General features: G+C 40.3%; 1 protein-coding gene across 1 annotated transcript in view; it reads right to left on the bottom strand.

Annotated features, from left to right (window-relative positions):
• LCA5 (lebercilin LCA5) overlaps positions 1-12189 on the bottom strand; it is a 146538-nt gene extending 134349 nt beyond the window's left edge. Inside the window, exon 1 of the mRNA XM_043591873.1 lies at positions 12065-12189. The gene's annotated coding sequence lies outside the window, so the exon portion shown is untranslated. The remainder of the gene's footprint in view (positions 1-12064) is intronic.
• Positions 12190-17212: the final 5023 nt, after the last annotated feature.

Genomic DNA, 17212 nt, shown 5'->3' on the forward strand with positions numbered 1-17212 from the left:
TCCTAGCAGAAAACTTCCCAACCTGGGAACAGACATCAAAATCCAGGAGCATAGAGAACTCTCATTAGATTAAACAAAAACCAACCATCAACAAGGCATATCATAGTCAAATTCACAAAATACTCAGGCAAGGAAAGAATGATGAAAGCAGCAAGGACAAAAAGTCCTTATCCTACAAGAGAAGACAGATCAGGTTCACAGCAGACTTATCCACAGAAACTCTGCAGGCCAGAAAGGAGTGGCAGGATATAATCAATGTGCTGAATCAGAAAAATATGCAGCTAAGAATTCCTTATCCACAAGCCTGTCATTCAAAACAGGAGAGATAAAAAGTTTCCCAGATAAACAAAAATTAAAGGAGTTTGTGACCGCTAACCAGCCCTGCAAGAAATTTAAGGGGGACTCTCTCAGAGGATAAAAGATGGAAAAAAAAAAAGACCAAAAGCAACAAAGACTAGAAAGGACCAGAGAACACCACCAGAAACTCCCAACTCTACAGGCAACACAATGGCAATAAATTCATATCTTTCAGTACTCATTCTAAACATCAATGGACTAAACGCTCCAATCAAAAGACATAGTGTATCAGAATGGATAAGAAAACAAGATCCATCTCTATGCTGTTTACAAGAGACCCATTTTAGACCTAAAGACACCTTCATATTGAAATTAAGTGGATGGAGAACCATCAAACATGCTCATGGGCACCAAAAGAAAGCCAGAGTAGCCATACTTATCAGACAATCTAGATTTTTTTTAAAATGTTTTATTTATTTTTGAGACAGAGATAGACATAGAATGAGTACCAGAAGGTCACAGAGAGGGGGAGACACAGAATCTGAAGCAGACTATAGGCTCTGAACTGTCAGCATAGAGTCCAACACGGGGCTCGAACTCGTGAACCATGAGATCATGACCTGAGCCAAAGTCAGACATTTAAGTGACTAAGCCATGCAGACACCCCAGAAAATCAAGATTTTAAAATAAGGACTGTAACGAGAGATGAAGAAGGGTACTATATCATAACTAAGTGGTCTATCCACCAAGAAGATCTAAAAATTGTAAACATTTATGCTCCAAATATGGCACACCTGAATATATAAATCAATTAATCACAAACATAAAGAAACTCATTGATAATAATACCATAATAGTAGGGAACTTTAACACCCCACTTACAACAATGGACAAATCATGTAAACAGAAAATCAACGAGGGAACAATGGCTTTGAATGACACACTAGACTGGATGGACTTAACAGATATATTCAGAACATTTTGTACTAAAGCATCAAAATGCACATTCTTCTCCAGTGCACATGGAACATTCTCCAGAGACACAAGTCAACCCTCAAAAAGTACAAAAAGATCAAGATCATACCTTGCATATATTCAGACCACAGCTCTATGAAACTCATAATTGACCACAAGAAAACATTTGGAAAGCTAACAAATACTTGGAGACTAAAGAACACCCTACTAATGAATGAATGGGCTGACCAAGAAGTCAAAGAGGAAATTTAAAAGTACATGAAAGCCAATGAAAATGATAACACCACAGCCCAAAACCTCTGGGACGCAGCTAAGGCAGTCATAAGAGAAAAGAATATAGCAATCCAGGCCTTCCTAAAGAAGGAAAAAGGTCTCAGATACACAACCTAACCTTACACCTAAAAGAGCTGGAAAAAGAACAGCAAATAAAACCCGAAACCAGCAGAATACAGGAAATAATAAAGATTAGAGCAGAAATCAATGCTATCAACACCAAAAAAACAAAAAACAAAACACAAAACAAAACAAAACAAAACAAAGCAAAAAACAGTAGAACAGATCAATGAACCCAGGAGCTTGTTCTTTAAAAGAATTAACAAAATCTATAAACATCTAGTCAGTTTTATCACAAGAAAAAGGAAAGGATCCAAATAAATAAAATCACAAATGAAAGAGGAGAGATTGCAACCAACACAGCAGAAGTACAAACAATAATAAGAGAATATTATGAGCAATTTTATGCCAACAAATTGGGCAATCTGGAAGAAATGGACAAATTCATAGAAACATATAAACTACCAAAACTGAAACAGGAAGAAATAGAAAATTTGAACAGACCCATAACCAGGAAAGAAATTGAATCAGTAATCAAAAATCTGCCAAAAAACAAGAGTCCAGGGCCAGATGGCTTTCCAGGGGGAATTCTACCAAACATTTGATGAAGAGTTAACACCTATTCTCTTGAAACTGTTCCCCAAAAAATAGAAATGGAAGAAAAACTTCCAAACTCATTCTAGGAGACCAGCACTACCTTGATTCCAAAGCCAGACAAAAACCCCACTAAAAAGAAGTACAGACCAATCTCCTAATGAACATGGGTACAAAAATTCTCAACAAGACACTAACCAACTGGATCCAACAATACATTAAAAGGATTATTCACTATGACCAAGTGGGATTTATTCCTGGAATGCAGGGCTGGTTTAATATCTGCAAATCAATCACTGTGATATATCACATTAATAAAAGAAAGAATAACAACCACATGATCCTCTTAATAGATGCAAACAAAGCATTTAACAAATTATAGGATCCTTTCTTGATAAAAACCCTCAAGAAAGTAGGGATAGAAGGAGCATACCTCAAAACCATAAAAGCCATATATGAAAGACCCACCACTAGTATCATCATCAATGGGGAAAAACTGAGAGATTTCCCCCTAAGGTCAGGAACATGACAGGGATGTCCACTCTCACCACTGTTATTCAACATAGTATTGGAAGTCTTAGCCTCTGCAATCACACAACACAAATGAATGAAAGGCATCCAAATCAGCAAGGAGGAAGTCAAACTTTCACTCTTCACAGACGACACAATACTCTGTATGGAAAACCTGAAAGATTCTACCAAAAACTGCTAGAACTGATCCATGAATTCAGCAAAGTTGCAGGATATAAAATCACTGCACAGAAATTGGTTGTATTCCTATATACCAATAATGAAGCAACAGAAAGAGAAAATCAAGGAATTGATCTCATTTATAATTGCACAAAAAAACCATAAAATATCTAGGAATAAACCCAACCAAAGAGGTGAAAAAGCTATACACCGAAAACTATAGAAAGCTAATGAGGAAATTGAAGAAGGCACAAAAAAAAAAAGGGAAAAAACTATAGAAAGCTAATGAGGAAATTGAAGAAGGCACAAAAAAAAAAGGGAAAAAATATTCCGTGCTCATGGGCTGGAAGAACAAATATTGTTAAAATGTTGACACTACCCAAAGCAATCGACATATTTAATGCAATCCCTATCAAAATAACACCAGCATTTTTCACAGAGCTAGAACAAACAATTCTAAAATTTGTACAGAACCAGAGAAGACCCCAAATAGCCAAAGCAATCCTGAAAAAGAAAACCGAAGCTGGAGGCACCACAATCCTGGACTTCAAGGTATGTTATAAAGCTGTAATCATGAAGAAAGTAAGGTACTGGCACAAAAACAGACACTCAGATCAATGGAACAGAATAGAGAACCCAGAAGTGGACCCACAAACGTATGGCCAACTAATCTTTGACAAAACAGGAAAAAATATCCAATGGAATAAAGACAGTCTCTTCAGCAAATGGTGCTGGGGAAACTGGACACCGACATGCAGAAGAATGAACCTGGACCACTTTCTTACACCATACACAAAAATAAACTCAAAATGGATGAAAGACCTAAACATAAGACAGGTGAAGCCATCAAAATCCTAGAGGAGAAAGCAGGCAATAACCTCTTTGACCTTGGCCACAGCAACTTCTTACTCAACATGTCTCCGGAAGCAAGGGAAACAAAAGCAAAAATAAACTATTGGGACCTCATCAAAATAAAAAGCTTCTGCACAGCAGAGGAAACAATCAGCAAAACTAAAAGGCAACCGACAGAATGGGAGAAGATATTTGCAAATGATATATCAGATAAAGGGTTAGTATCCAAAATCTATAAAGAACTTATCAAACTCAACACCCAAAAAACAAATAGTCCAGTGAAGAAATGGGCAAGAGACATGAATAGACACTTCTCCAAAGAAGACATCCAGATGGCCAACCTACACATGGAAAAATGCTCAACATCATTCATCATTAGGGAAATACAAATCAAAACCACACCTGTCAGAATGGCTAACATTAACAACTCAGGCAACAACAAATGTTGGCAAGGATGCGGAGAAAGAGGATCTCTTTTCACTGCTGGTAGGAATGCAAACTGGTACAGCCACTCTGGAAAACAGTATTGAGGCTCATGAAAAAATTAAAAATAGAACTACCCTACGACCCAGGAATTGCACTACTAGGTATTTATCCAAGGGATACAGGTGTGCTGTTTTGAAGGGGCACATGGATCCCAATTTCTATAGCAGTGCTATCAACAATAGCCAAAGTATGGAAAGAGCCTAAACGTCCATCGATGGATTAATGGATAAAGAAGATGTGGTATATATATATATATATATATATATATATATATATATATATACATACACACACACACACACACACACACACACACACACACAATGGAGTATTACTCGGCTATCAAAAAGAATGAAATCTTGCTATTTGCAACTACGTGGATTGAACTGGAAGGTATTATGCTAAGTGAAATTAGTCATTTGTAGAAAGACAAATATCATATGACTTCACTCACAAGAGGAATTTAAGATACAAAACAGATGAACATAAGGGAAGGGAAGCAAAACGAATATAAAAACAAGGAGGGAGACAAAACATAAGAGACTTAAATATAGAGAACAAACAGAGGGTTGCTGGAGAGGTTGTGGGAGGGGGATAGGCTAAAAAGGTAAGGGGCATTAAGGACTCTACTCCTGACATCATTGTTGCAGTATATGCTAACTTGGGTATAAATTTAAAACTAAAAACTAAAACTAAAAATAAATAAGAAAATGAAAATGAAAAGACACCCTAACAAATGGTAGAAGATTTTTGGTAACTCTATTATATAGTAAGGGACATTTTAAATAGAATATGTAACAAATTCTTACTATTCAATAATAAAAAGAGAAACCAATTTTTAAAATAGGCAAATGATCTGAATAGACATTTCTCCAAAGAAGACACATATACAAATGGTTTGTAAGCATATGAAGAGATGCTCAACATCACCAGCTATCAGGGAAATATAAATCAAAACCAAACTGAGATACCACTTGGCATACACTAGGATGACTACAATCAAAAGACAGATACTATATGGGTGAATATATGGAGAAACTGGAAACCTCCGACACTACTGATGGGAATGTAAAATGGCACAGCCACCATGGAACTGTAGCCACTGGCAGTTCCTCAAAAGGTTAACAATAAAATTAACCATATGAGCTAGCAATTCCACTCCTAGTATATATGCAAGAGAAAGGAAAATATATATCCACATGAAAATTTGTACACAATGTTTATAAGTGGAAACAACTCTGGGAATGCAAGCTAGTGCAGCCACTCTAGAAAACAGTACGGAGGTTCCTCAAAAAACTAAAAATAGAACTACCCTCCAACCCAGCAGTTGCACTACTAGGGATTTATCCATGGGATACAGGTGTGCTGTTTTGAAGGGACACATGCACCCCCATGTTTATAGCAGCACCATCAACAATAGCCAAAGAGCGGAAAGAGCCCAAATGTTCATTGATGGATGAATGGATAAAGAAGATGTGGTGTGTGTGTGTGTGTGTGTGTGTGTGTGTGTGTGTGTGTGTAAAGGAGTATTACTCAGTAATCAAAAAGAATGAAATCTTGCCATTTGCAACTACGTGGATAGAACTGGAAGGTATTATGCTAAGCAAAATTAGAGAAAAACAAATATCATATAACTTCACTCATATGAGGACTTTAAGATACAAAACAGATGAACATAAGGGAAGGGAAACAAAAATAATATAAAAACAGGGAGGGGGACAAAACAGCAGAGACTCATAATTATGGAGAACAAACTGAGGGTTGCTGGAGGGGTGGTGGGAGAGGGGATGGGCTAAATGGGTAAGTGGCACTAAGGAATCTACCCCTGAAATCATTGTTTCACTATATGATAACGAATTTGGATGTAAATTTAAAAAAATAAAAAAGAAAACAAGTTAAAAAAAAAAAAGTGGAAACAATGCATGTTGGATTTCTATATATCATTCAACTGATGAATGGATAATGTGTTGCATATCCACAGAACGGACTATTATTTGGCAATAAAAAGTAATGAAGTACTGATCATGGCACACTCTCAACATGGATGAAGCTTCGGGGCGCCTGGGTGGCTCAGTCGGTTAAGTGGCCGACTTCGGCTCAGGTCATGATCTCGCGGTCCGTGAGTTCGAGCCCCGCATCGGGCTCTGTGCTAACAGCTCAGAGCCTGGAGCCTGTTTCAGATTCTGTGTCTCCCTCTCTCTGACCCTCCCCCGTTCGTGCTCTGTCTCTCTCTGTCTCAAAAATAAATAAACGTTAAAAAAAATAAAAAAAAAACATGGATGAAGCTTAAAAGCATTGTTCTCAGTAGAAGAATCTGCTCACAAAGAACCACATGTTACATGATTTCATTTATGGGAAATGTCCAGAGTAGATAAATCTATAGAGACAGAAAGTTACCAGGACTGATGTATTTGGGGTTGGGGCGGGGGAAGGGTGAAAAATGACTGCTAGTGGCTATAGGACTGCTCTGGAAGATGATGAAAATGTTCTGAAGTTGCTTGTGGTGATGGCCGTAGAACTGCGTAAATAAACAAAAAGGTTTTGAATTGTACACTTTAAATAAGTGAATTGTAAGGTATATGAATTACATTTCAGTAGAGTTACAAAAAAAATAAAAAATGTTCAACCTCTTCAACATCAGATAGATGCAAATTAAACCACAATGATATTTTATTCAAAACAAGTGGGGAAAATGTAAGTTTTGGAAAGTGTCAAGTGTTATCATGGTCACAGAACAGTGAGAATTGTCATCTGCTACTTATGGGAGTGCAAATCAGAAGCACCACTTCGGGGGCCCCTGGGTGGCGCAGTCGGTTAAGCGTCCGACTTCAGCCAGGTCACGATCTCGCGGTCCGTGAGTTCGAGCCCCGCATCGGGCTCTGGGCTGATGGCTCAGAGCCTGGAGCCTGCTTCCGATTCTGTGTCTCCCTCTCTCTCTGCCCCTCCCCTGCTCATGCTCTGTCTCTCTCTGTCCCAAAAATAAATAAACATTGAAAAAAAAATTAAAAAAAAAAAAAAAGAAGCACCACTTCGGAAAACACTTTGGCAATAACATGTACGTACCCTATGACCTAGCAAAGCCGCTCTTTTCACACAAACACCAGGAGACATGTGCAAGTATGTTTATAGCAGCTTCTGTCCTGAGAACAAAAGACTGGTGCGGCCCAAATGTGCGACTGTAGGGTGGATTCAACTGACCAGGACAGGGCAGGCAGTTTATCAATTGTCCCATGGGAACCGGCCACAGTGGAGGAGAGGACATTCTATACAAGGAAATTGGGTGCTACTAGGAAGGGGAAATGGCTAAAAACCACAACCAACATCACAAAACAAATACTATCTACATGCCAGGGTTGTTTGGTTTTTTCCAGTTGGTTCAGAACCCCCAAGGAATGTGGGTGTGATTATATACCTCCCTCACACAACTGGAGAGCAACGCACCTTATTATTAGCCCAGCATGAATGTGGAATCCTAGAAGGAAATGGTATGAGGGTTGAGAAAACAGGCGCTTGGCAACTAAATGTTTTCCCAGGTGCAAGATGGAACTCTGGGTGATGGACACTATTCCTAGCTATGCATAGAGGAAAAGTAACAGTAAGCAGAAGGCAAATCACTCTCCATTTGTCCCCTGGCTATATCCCCCCACCCCAGAGAACCAGGAACAGGGACTGAGGAAGCCAGTGGACCCTCCATTCCTTACTGGGTTCAAAACCTGCATTATCCAAGGCACCTGGGTGGCTCAGTCGGTTGAAAGTCCGACTTTGGCTCCGATCATGATCTCACGGTTTGTGAGTTTGAACCCCACATGGGGCTCACACTTGGGGTCCTTTGTCTTCTCTCTCTGTCCCTCCCCAGCTCATGTGCTCTCCCCCCAAAATAAATAAAACATTAAAAAAAAACTGCATTATCCACATTACCCATTCCTTCACTCTCTACCCAGGGAGAAAACCAAACCTATCCTTGTTTTCATTCCTGCCCCCTCAGGCACAGAAGTAGATACTGTCTTGTTGCTGGGAAAAGTACTTCCTTCTTTCATCTGAAATGGGTTCCCAGCTTCTCTTGCCACTAATCATTTATTTTCTAAGTGTGACATTTTCCCATACTTGTCCTTTCTATTAATAAATCATCAGTTGTCATACCATCTTCCCAGGTGACACTGATGTCATTGATTTGCTCCCTCACCACTGCTTCTTCTTCTGGCCACAGATTATTAAAAGCATCACAAGAGTCCCTCCGAAGGCTCCCTCCCCCCTACCTCCGCCAGCTGTAAACAAATCTCAGTGTCAGCTGAAGGATTTCATGTCCTGAACTGCAAACCGGGATCAACTGCCAACACCATTTACCTAAGGTGGTAAAATCTGTGAATTATGTTTTTTAGACAGGATTTTTCTCTCTAGAAAAAGGCAGCAGGGCATCTTATAGGTCACAGAGGGAAGGAGTTTTAAGTGCGTCTGCAAGAACATATACATGTATATATACATTCTTGTGTGTATAGATATATAAAAAAATATATAAATATGATATATAAATAATGTAGTAATGTTCCAGCAATTCAAGTGGATTTTACCTTTTGAAAGTTTAACTATTTTCCTGATGAATATGATCAGTTTTATATGTAATGCTTACTTATTTTCACCTAATACCGTATAACTGAAGAGTGAAAAGGCCTTTTCAATTTAAAGTTTCTTTGGTTACTGTGCACATCATTATTTAATAGCCTTAACCATTCATAGTACACACTATTGTCTCCAGGAGGTTCTTGAAAAATCATTTTACTATAAAGTATCTTATATTTACTTTAACTATTATTATTATATGGTTCTTGCCTTCAAGAAATATTTGAGGTGGCTTATAATAAAAAACAAAAATAATATAACTATAATAGTAGAAAATAAAAGCCATGCAAAAGAAAGGAATCAACTATGCTCATTAGCAAATAAAGCTATACTGAGTGAGCATTAACCTGAGCTTCCTTAGCAGCCAAAGTAAAAGGGGAAACAGAAACCATACCAACAATTTAAATTCAAAAACTGGGTTTGGTTTTGTTCTGCAATCAAATCTAAAAGGAGTTTATCAAATAGGAAATGTTCATTCATTCATTTGAAAATTATTTGTTTAATACTTACAAAGAAACAAATCCTGTATAACATACTGGGAACACAACGTTAAACATTTCAAAAATGGTCTCTGCCCTCACAGAGTTTAGAGTCTGTTGTGAGATACAGACAATAAACAACAAATCAAACAAATAAATATATAAATCACAATTAAAGACACGTACAGAGACTAGGAAAATAACCAAATTTCAGGAAGGACTCCCTGAGGGGGTGACATTTAAAAAACAAAAAGAGATAAAATGTCACGTCTGCCTACAGATGTTTCAGGGAAGTTTAGAGTCCTGAAGTAATCCTACAAAAAAGTTGATTTTTGAGGTGCAGAAACTCAAAAATATTTGTCAGATATCCTGCTTAGCAATGTTACAGAGGGGAAATTGGAATACAGGCAGCAGATTTTTAATAAATGTACCTAAGAGTGAGGCCCTGGGGAAAGTGTCAAGCAAGACTTTTTTTAAAATTTTCTTTTGTTTAATTATTTATTTTTGAGAGAGAGAATGTGAGCAGGGGCCATGCAGACAGGACAGAGGATTCGAAGCAGGCTCCGTGCTGACAGAAGAGAGCCCAGTGTGGGGCTCGAACCTACAGACTGTGAGATCATGACCCGAGCCAAAGTCAGAACTTAACTGACTGAGCCACCCAGGTGCCCCATCAAGCAAGACTTTTAATGTGAGGGTGGAAGAGGTAGCAGAATCTGCCTTCAAGAGTCCTTAAGGATGCATGCTTACCTACTTGGGCTTATGGGATCCTGCCTAAATGCAAAGGTTTAAGAATGGCCTTATCTTGGGGCATCTGGGTGGCTCATTCAGTAATCATCTGACTCTTGATTTCGACTCAGGTCCTGATCTCACAGTTTGGGAGATGGAGCCCCATGTTAGTCAGCATGGAGCCTGCTTGGGATTCTGTCTCCCCGCCCCCCTCTCTGCCCCTCCCCCACTCGTGCTTGCTCTCTCAAAATAAATAAATAAACTTTTTTTTTTTTAAAGAATGGCCTTATTTTGGTAATCTGTAGCCATGTAATTGCTTTCTCTTCCATATCTCCTATTTAAGTAAAAGAAAGACAGGTAAGAAATGTTGTTTATGATAGAAACGTTATCGTATTTAAGGTTGAATGATTTAGAAACTGAAAAAAACAGGAGGAAGTTATATGAAACTTCTTTGTTCTTTTTTAGTCTGCTGAGAATGCAAGGAGAGAGGGGAGAAGGAGGAAGAAACAGGGCGAGAGAGACGAAGTGAGCATGAGTGCAAGAGAAAACCTCTGCTTTGAAAGGAATATGATGTTGAAAAAAGCTGACAGGCAGAAAACAAGTCAAAGTGTTGCTGCTGTGGTTACTGGACCGTCTGTGTTCTTGCCTACCAGACACCAAAGGGTGATAGAACCTGGCAGCCAGCTAAATATTCAAAAGGACCCAACAGGGACACCAGTTATTTTTGTCATTTTTTAAGAGAGTGATTCTAAATCAAACTGCAGCACCACACAACTGTTCTTACGTCTCCTTCCACATGAAGCCCTCTAGGATGCCAGTACAATCCCCCTTGCGGGTATCAAGAAATATCAGAAGTACTGCAATGGCCCTGATTTTCAATCCTTGAGAGGCCATTGTTTCTATTAAGCTTACAATTAGGCAATGGCTCAGCAGTTGAGACATTTCTATGTTTTCAATTGCAATTGATTTACAAAGAAACCAAAGGTAGACTCAAACACAAGAACTATCCTCTACAAGGAAATGAGACTCTCCATTGACCAAAGAGCCAATGTTCCTCCAATGTGGCGCAATGCAAAGAGTATACTCTCCCCAGCAAAGAAATGAATATTCTAAATCCGTCCCTCACTAGAATTAGAGCTTTCTTGTGCAAGTTCAAGGGAACTGTGTCGAGAATTGTACTGCAGAAAAACCAGCCCTGAGCCACCCCACCTACCCATGGCCCACAGGATGATTTATGAGAAATGCCAGCCACAAATATGCCACTTTTAACCAAGACAAGCTGAAATTGAGCAGGTCTTGGATTTTGCCAATTTCATCCCCAAATTGCTTTCCTTTCCAACTTCTTTATTTAAGTAAAAGAGAGACAAGTAAAAAATGCAGTTTTATGATGGAAACATTGTAATTCAAACTCATATTTAAGGTTTGAATAATTCAAAGACTGAAAAATCTCTAAAGAAGGCCAATGTGTATTTCTAGCCCTTAGTTCTTCCCCATAGATATCTTGCAGGTACCTCAAAATTCACACGCCCAAAGGTTAACTCAACTTTCCCACTTCCTATCACTTGTTCTATTCCCCTATCCCAGTGAATATCCAAGCTAGAAAGTTCAAAGCTATTTTCAACTTTCCCACCTCCAACTACGTTAGCCATGGGGCTTAGATGAATTAGTTCACTTATTGTGTCTGAGCCTGGGTTTTCCTCAGTTGCCAAATAGGTTCCTCTCTTCTCAAGTTAGCGATGAAGGTTAAATGAGAAAGTATGTGGAGAATGCTCAGAACAGTGCCTGGCATAGTAAATGCTCAGGAAATGGTGGTGGTTCCATAATTATCCCTCACCGGATGACTTGAGGACTCCTAATCCATCTACCTGAGGATGGGAACTTCCCACTTTTTCCGTGCTTACTTTCTGCTCTCTTCAGGACCCCCACAGTGCACCACATATAATCATTTGTCTGTTGCAGTTTTCCTGTCCATGTGTCATCATTGCATGTTGGGTGTGTGGAGAGCACAAACTTACCTTTTGTTCACAAGTTTCCAGATGGAGAAAAGCACATCTGAGCAGCAGCACACAAGGGCATAGGGAAGTCATCCTTCTGCATTTGAATCTGAGACATTTGAGATGACTGAATCCCAAACTTGAAGCAGGTGCCATAATGGGAGGAGCCAGGGGGTGGTGGTGATCAGTATCCTTTGCATGCAGAGGAATGTGCATTGTTTTAGTTACATGGGGTGTAGTAATGGTTTGTAAAAATGGCTTGCGTCAGTATCTCCCATCCCACAAGCTTTTCGCAATGTGGCTCTTCCACTTCTCTCCTGAAGAGGTGGAGCCTATTTTCTCTTCTCTTGGATCTGGGCTGGCTTTGTGACTTGTTTTGACTGGTAAAATGTGGCAAAAGTAACACAGGTCTTACAGCTTTTGTTTAAAAGGTTTTCTAGTTCTCTCTCCACATTCTTCAAATGTTCCCCCTGAGAAGTCTGCTTTGAGACCAGCACACTGTAAGAAAGCTCAAAGTGGCTCTACGGAGAGCCTACATGTGGTAAGATCAAGGTGCTGTGGCCCACAGCCCCCAGCTGAGCCCACCCCCAGCCAATCTGCCGCATGGGTGCATTTCCACATGAATGATGCCAGGACAGATCAGCAGAACAGTCAATCAGGCAACCCACAGAATTGTGAGAAATAAATAAATTGTTGAACTACTAATCATATGAATGAATAACTTTGTAATCTTGTTCCAGTCTTCCATTACAGTTTAATTTCCTACTCTCTGCCCTTGAAGTTGCGTGAAGAATTCTTTAGACAAATATTGAGATCACAACTTCACAAACCACCTTGAATTCTTGATGTTGTGGTAAAGCTATAATATTCACAGTCAATTTTAAAACGTGGGAAATTAGTTCAGTGAGTACCCCAGTTCAAGTGTTAAGTGCCAATATGAAATGTGTGGCACAGAAATTCAAGCAGCTGGACAAGCGTTATTACCCATTGATGGCTGTTGCAGCATTCAACACGTGAGAGTCAAAACGCAAGTTTTGTGAAGAGAACTTGGAACATGTGTGGTTATGATAGTCAGTTTGTTTAAACACATTCAAAAGAGAAATCATTCCAGCAGACTAAATCAGAAAATGAAAACAGTGTCTGCAAGCATGATGGCAGAGTTGGTCACTAGGAGGCAAATTTCACCTGGAAATAGAATCGTGGCAGACAATTTTTACCTCAGTTAGTTCTCCTGGACATAAGATTACCGTCTTAATCATATGAATCCCCAGTGGAAGAATCCAGAGGCTACTAATTTGAAATAACCAATAATGTAATGAAATTTTAAAGTGCTGTTGGATTCATCATCCAAATTGGAAAACTGATGCCGAAGGCTACAAAGGGCCTTTCCAGGGGTCAGAAGTGGTCAGGGAGAGGGGCGGCTGCAGGAAACTCACCCACCACCTGGTGTCCTTCTGATCCCAGTTGGGGATTGTGAGGCGTCCTTCGGAGGAGTCTGCTCTGCTTACATCTCCGGATGTGCTTGAGGCCTTGGGACAATCCTTACACAAAATGTTTAGGTTTTAGGTGGTGGGGTGTGTATTTTGTTTTTCCTAACTCTTCCTAGTCATATACATATTTAGAGCTACCTTTGTATTCACAGGGCCCCGAAACCTTTTTTCCATGTTGGGCATTAGATACCCTTGCTGGAAGAGTTCAGACGTTTTTGCTCTCACAATTCTGGTTACATGGCATTTTCCCCAACATGCTGAGCACTGCTGCATGGCAATGACTGGAACTGTCACCGGTGCATCACAAAAACAGTCTGACCCTTAGTGCCTGGCTGGTTGGCAGACCCTTTAAAATTCTTTGTCCCCCCTTTTTTTCTTTTTTAGAGAGAGAGAGACAGAGTGCGATCAGGGGAGAGGGGGCAGAGTGAGAGAGAGAGAATCTTAAGCAGGCTCCATTCTCAGCATGGAGTGTGACATGGGGCTTGATCCCACGACCCTGGGATCATGACCTGAGCCAAAATCAAGGGTTGGACTTTAACCCACTAAGCCACCCAGGTGCTCCATTTTTCTTTTAATTCTGTTTTCTTTCTTTCTTTCTTTCTTTCTTTCTTTCTTTCTTTCTTTCTTTCTTTCTCTTGCAGAATTTTAGAAACCATTTGCTTTCTGGTTAAATTGTCACAGTTTATTATGGCAAGGAAATCACATTTTTGGCTTTTTAGATATCAGAAATCTATATTCCTCCTTTTTACTAAATACTGTATTTTTTGTCATTTAAACTCAGGACAATTTCCTTAGTCAGTTGATTTTATATAAATTAACAATTTTTATCATTTTTTAAATGTTATTTTTTGAGAGAGAAAGAGAGAGTGTGGGGTGGGGGGACAGAGAGCAAGGGAGACACAGAATCCAAAGCAGGCTCCAGGCTCTGAGCTGTCAGCACAGAGCCCGATGTGGGGCTCGAACTCACAGACTGTGAGATCATGATCTGAGCTGAAGTCGGACACTTAACCAGCTTAGCCACCCAGGCGCCCCCTACAAGTTTTATCATTTATTCACACAATAAAATCTGGATGGAAAGTTCTGCCAGTAGTACACATTGTATGAGTAATACTGCTGTCACCTACCACCACACTTTTTTTTTTTTTAAGAAAACTATTTTGGTTTTGGATGTTCATTATTTTCAAAATTAAACTTTGGGCTCCAGTACTGAGATAGACATAAATATTTTTTTCCTAGTTGTTTAAAAGGAAAACACACTTTGCTTCTTTATTGGACTAGAGAGAAACACCCCCTCTACAGTGTATATTTAGAATTTTTCAGACCTTTAAAAAGGACTTCACTGCTGACTTTACTACCAGAACTCCATCCACCGTTTCCCCCCATGACTCTTTTTATAAGAATGTAAATAACCTTGTTTCACAACACACCTTTTTGCACATAGGTCTTGATTGCTCCCAGCCTCATTGTGATCTCTGTTGATGATGTTCGGTTCAGCTGGTCTTAAAGCTTTCTGCAGCCTGGAGCTTCCTCTGCCCCGCCCCAACTCAGGCTGATTCCCTGTAGCTTCTGAATCACAGCAGGGGAACCGTAACCTTGCAAGAGAGCATGCGTAACTGAGAAAGCCTGCAGTCTGGTGGACCGATCCAGAGATGGAGCGCAGAGTACTGGAGTATTAGGGTCAGAATGCACAGCTGGACAAATAGCACATGCTGGGATCCCAATGCACACGGCAGAAGGCAGAGTTCCTGGCTCTACTTATCTCTTTTTCTCTTATTCCTCATCATTTCCCTCCCTTGTTTTTTTGAAAACTTTTTTTATTTTTTATTTTTTTAAATTTTTTTTTCAACGTTTATTTATTTTTGCGACAGAGAGAGACAGAGCATGAATGGGGGAGGGGCAGAGAGAGAGGGAGACACAGAATCGGAAACAGGCTCCAGGCTCTGAGCCATCAGCCCAGAGCCTGACGCGGAGCTCGAACTCCCGGACCGCGAGATCGTGACCTGGCTGAAGTCGGTCGCTTAACCGACTGCGCCACCCAGGCGCCCCTGAAAACTTTTTTTAATGTTTACTTATTTTTGAAAGAGAAAGAGAGACAGAGCACCAGCGGGGGAGGGGCAGAGAGCGAGGGAGACACAGAATCCGAAGAAAACTCTAGGCTTCAAGCAGTCAGCACAGAGCCCAACGTGGGGCTCGAACTCACGAACCATGAGATCATGACCTGAGCTGACATCAGATGTTCAATCGAGGGAGCCACCCAAGCGCCCCTCCCTCCCTCCCTCCCTTCTTTAAACCCACAGTCCTGTTGAGTACTTACCACCCCCCAGACCTGGCTATTCCAGCCTTTCTTCAATTCTTCCCTCAGAGCCTGGAGGTGCTCCTCTACTGCCTGATCCTAAACCTACTACAGCTGTGCCAGCACAGAGGCACCGCAAACATGGGTGATTCATCAATCACAAGAAAAGTAATGAGAGACTGGAAAAGGCTCCCTATGGCCTCCTAAGAGGCCAGTTTCCAACATCACCTGAATCAAGGTGTACCAGACTCATACCTTCAATATGTCTTGCTCTTCTAGTCTCTAGACTATCATCTGATTATTCCTGTATGAGAGACTTATTCTCCCCAGTCTAGATTCAGTGTTAGCTTCCTATAGGCCGGAAACACGTTTAATGCATTTTGTTGCCCAAAGGTCTTGGCACATGGTAACTGTTTAAGAAGTTCTGACCTAATAGGATCCAGAGCCTCCTCCAAAAAATTATAATTCAAACCAAGGGCACTAACATAGTAACATGGGGCACTACAACAATGGTTTTATAAAGATTCTGACAGTGTCTTGCATAATCGAGCGTATTCAGTGGGAAAATTCTGTCTACAACCTACAAAATCTCTCATCCAGCCCCAAATTCAACCTAGGAATCTGGCTTCCTATCTCAGCTATAGGAGCTGAGATCACCTATATCAGAGCCACCTGGAGTGCTTGCTGAAATTACAGATATCCTACCCGCACCCCCACTCTCCTCAGCATTAATTTTGATTCATCAGATATGGATACAATTGGAAAATATGCATTTATTTTAAGTTGCCTAGGTGATTGTCTGATGCCTGGCAAGGTTTTGTTACACTACTCCCAGAGAATGCTGAAATGCAGAGCCCTGTGCTAAGACACTAATCTTCTACACCCTGCATAATTGCTGGGGAGATTTAGGGTGCAGCATTCCATGGTCCTAACACTCTGCTTCCTATCGGGGCTGGAATAGGGAGGGGTGGAGATTCAAGTTGATCATTTACACTAAACATACATTCAGTGTTGGTGTGAGAGATGGCTTCTTATTGGCAACCAATGGGATTTTCCCTTGTGTGATAAGCTCCTTTGCAATTCAGGACTTTGCAAATTGGGATATATGTTTGAGTCTGGTGTGCTGATAGTAATGAGGTAGCACTGGCTGCCAAATGTAAGTTCTATAGGAGGAAAATGTATGTAAAGGGCCGAAAGTTTCCATTATTTGAAAAATCTCTATTTGCCTACCAAGGACATTGCTTATACATACCCAGACAAGTTTGACTAGTTGGGAAGGAATGGCCATACCCGATACTGGCTTTGCTTCAAGAATGTGCCCTGCCTTTCCAGGTTCAGGGTTCCACCTGCAACACTCCTGCCTCCCATCACTGACAGACAGCTTTT

Source organism: Prionailurus bengalensis, chromosome B2, assembly GCF_016509475.1.
Source record: "Prionailurus bengalensis isolate Pbe53 chromosome B2, Fcat_Pben_1.1_paternal_pri, whole genome shotgun sequence".
NCBI lineage: Eukaryota > Metazoa > Chordata > Mammalia > Carnivora > Felidae > Prionailurus > Prionailurus bengalensis.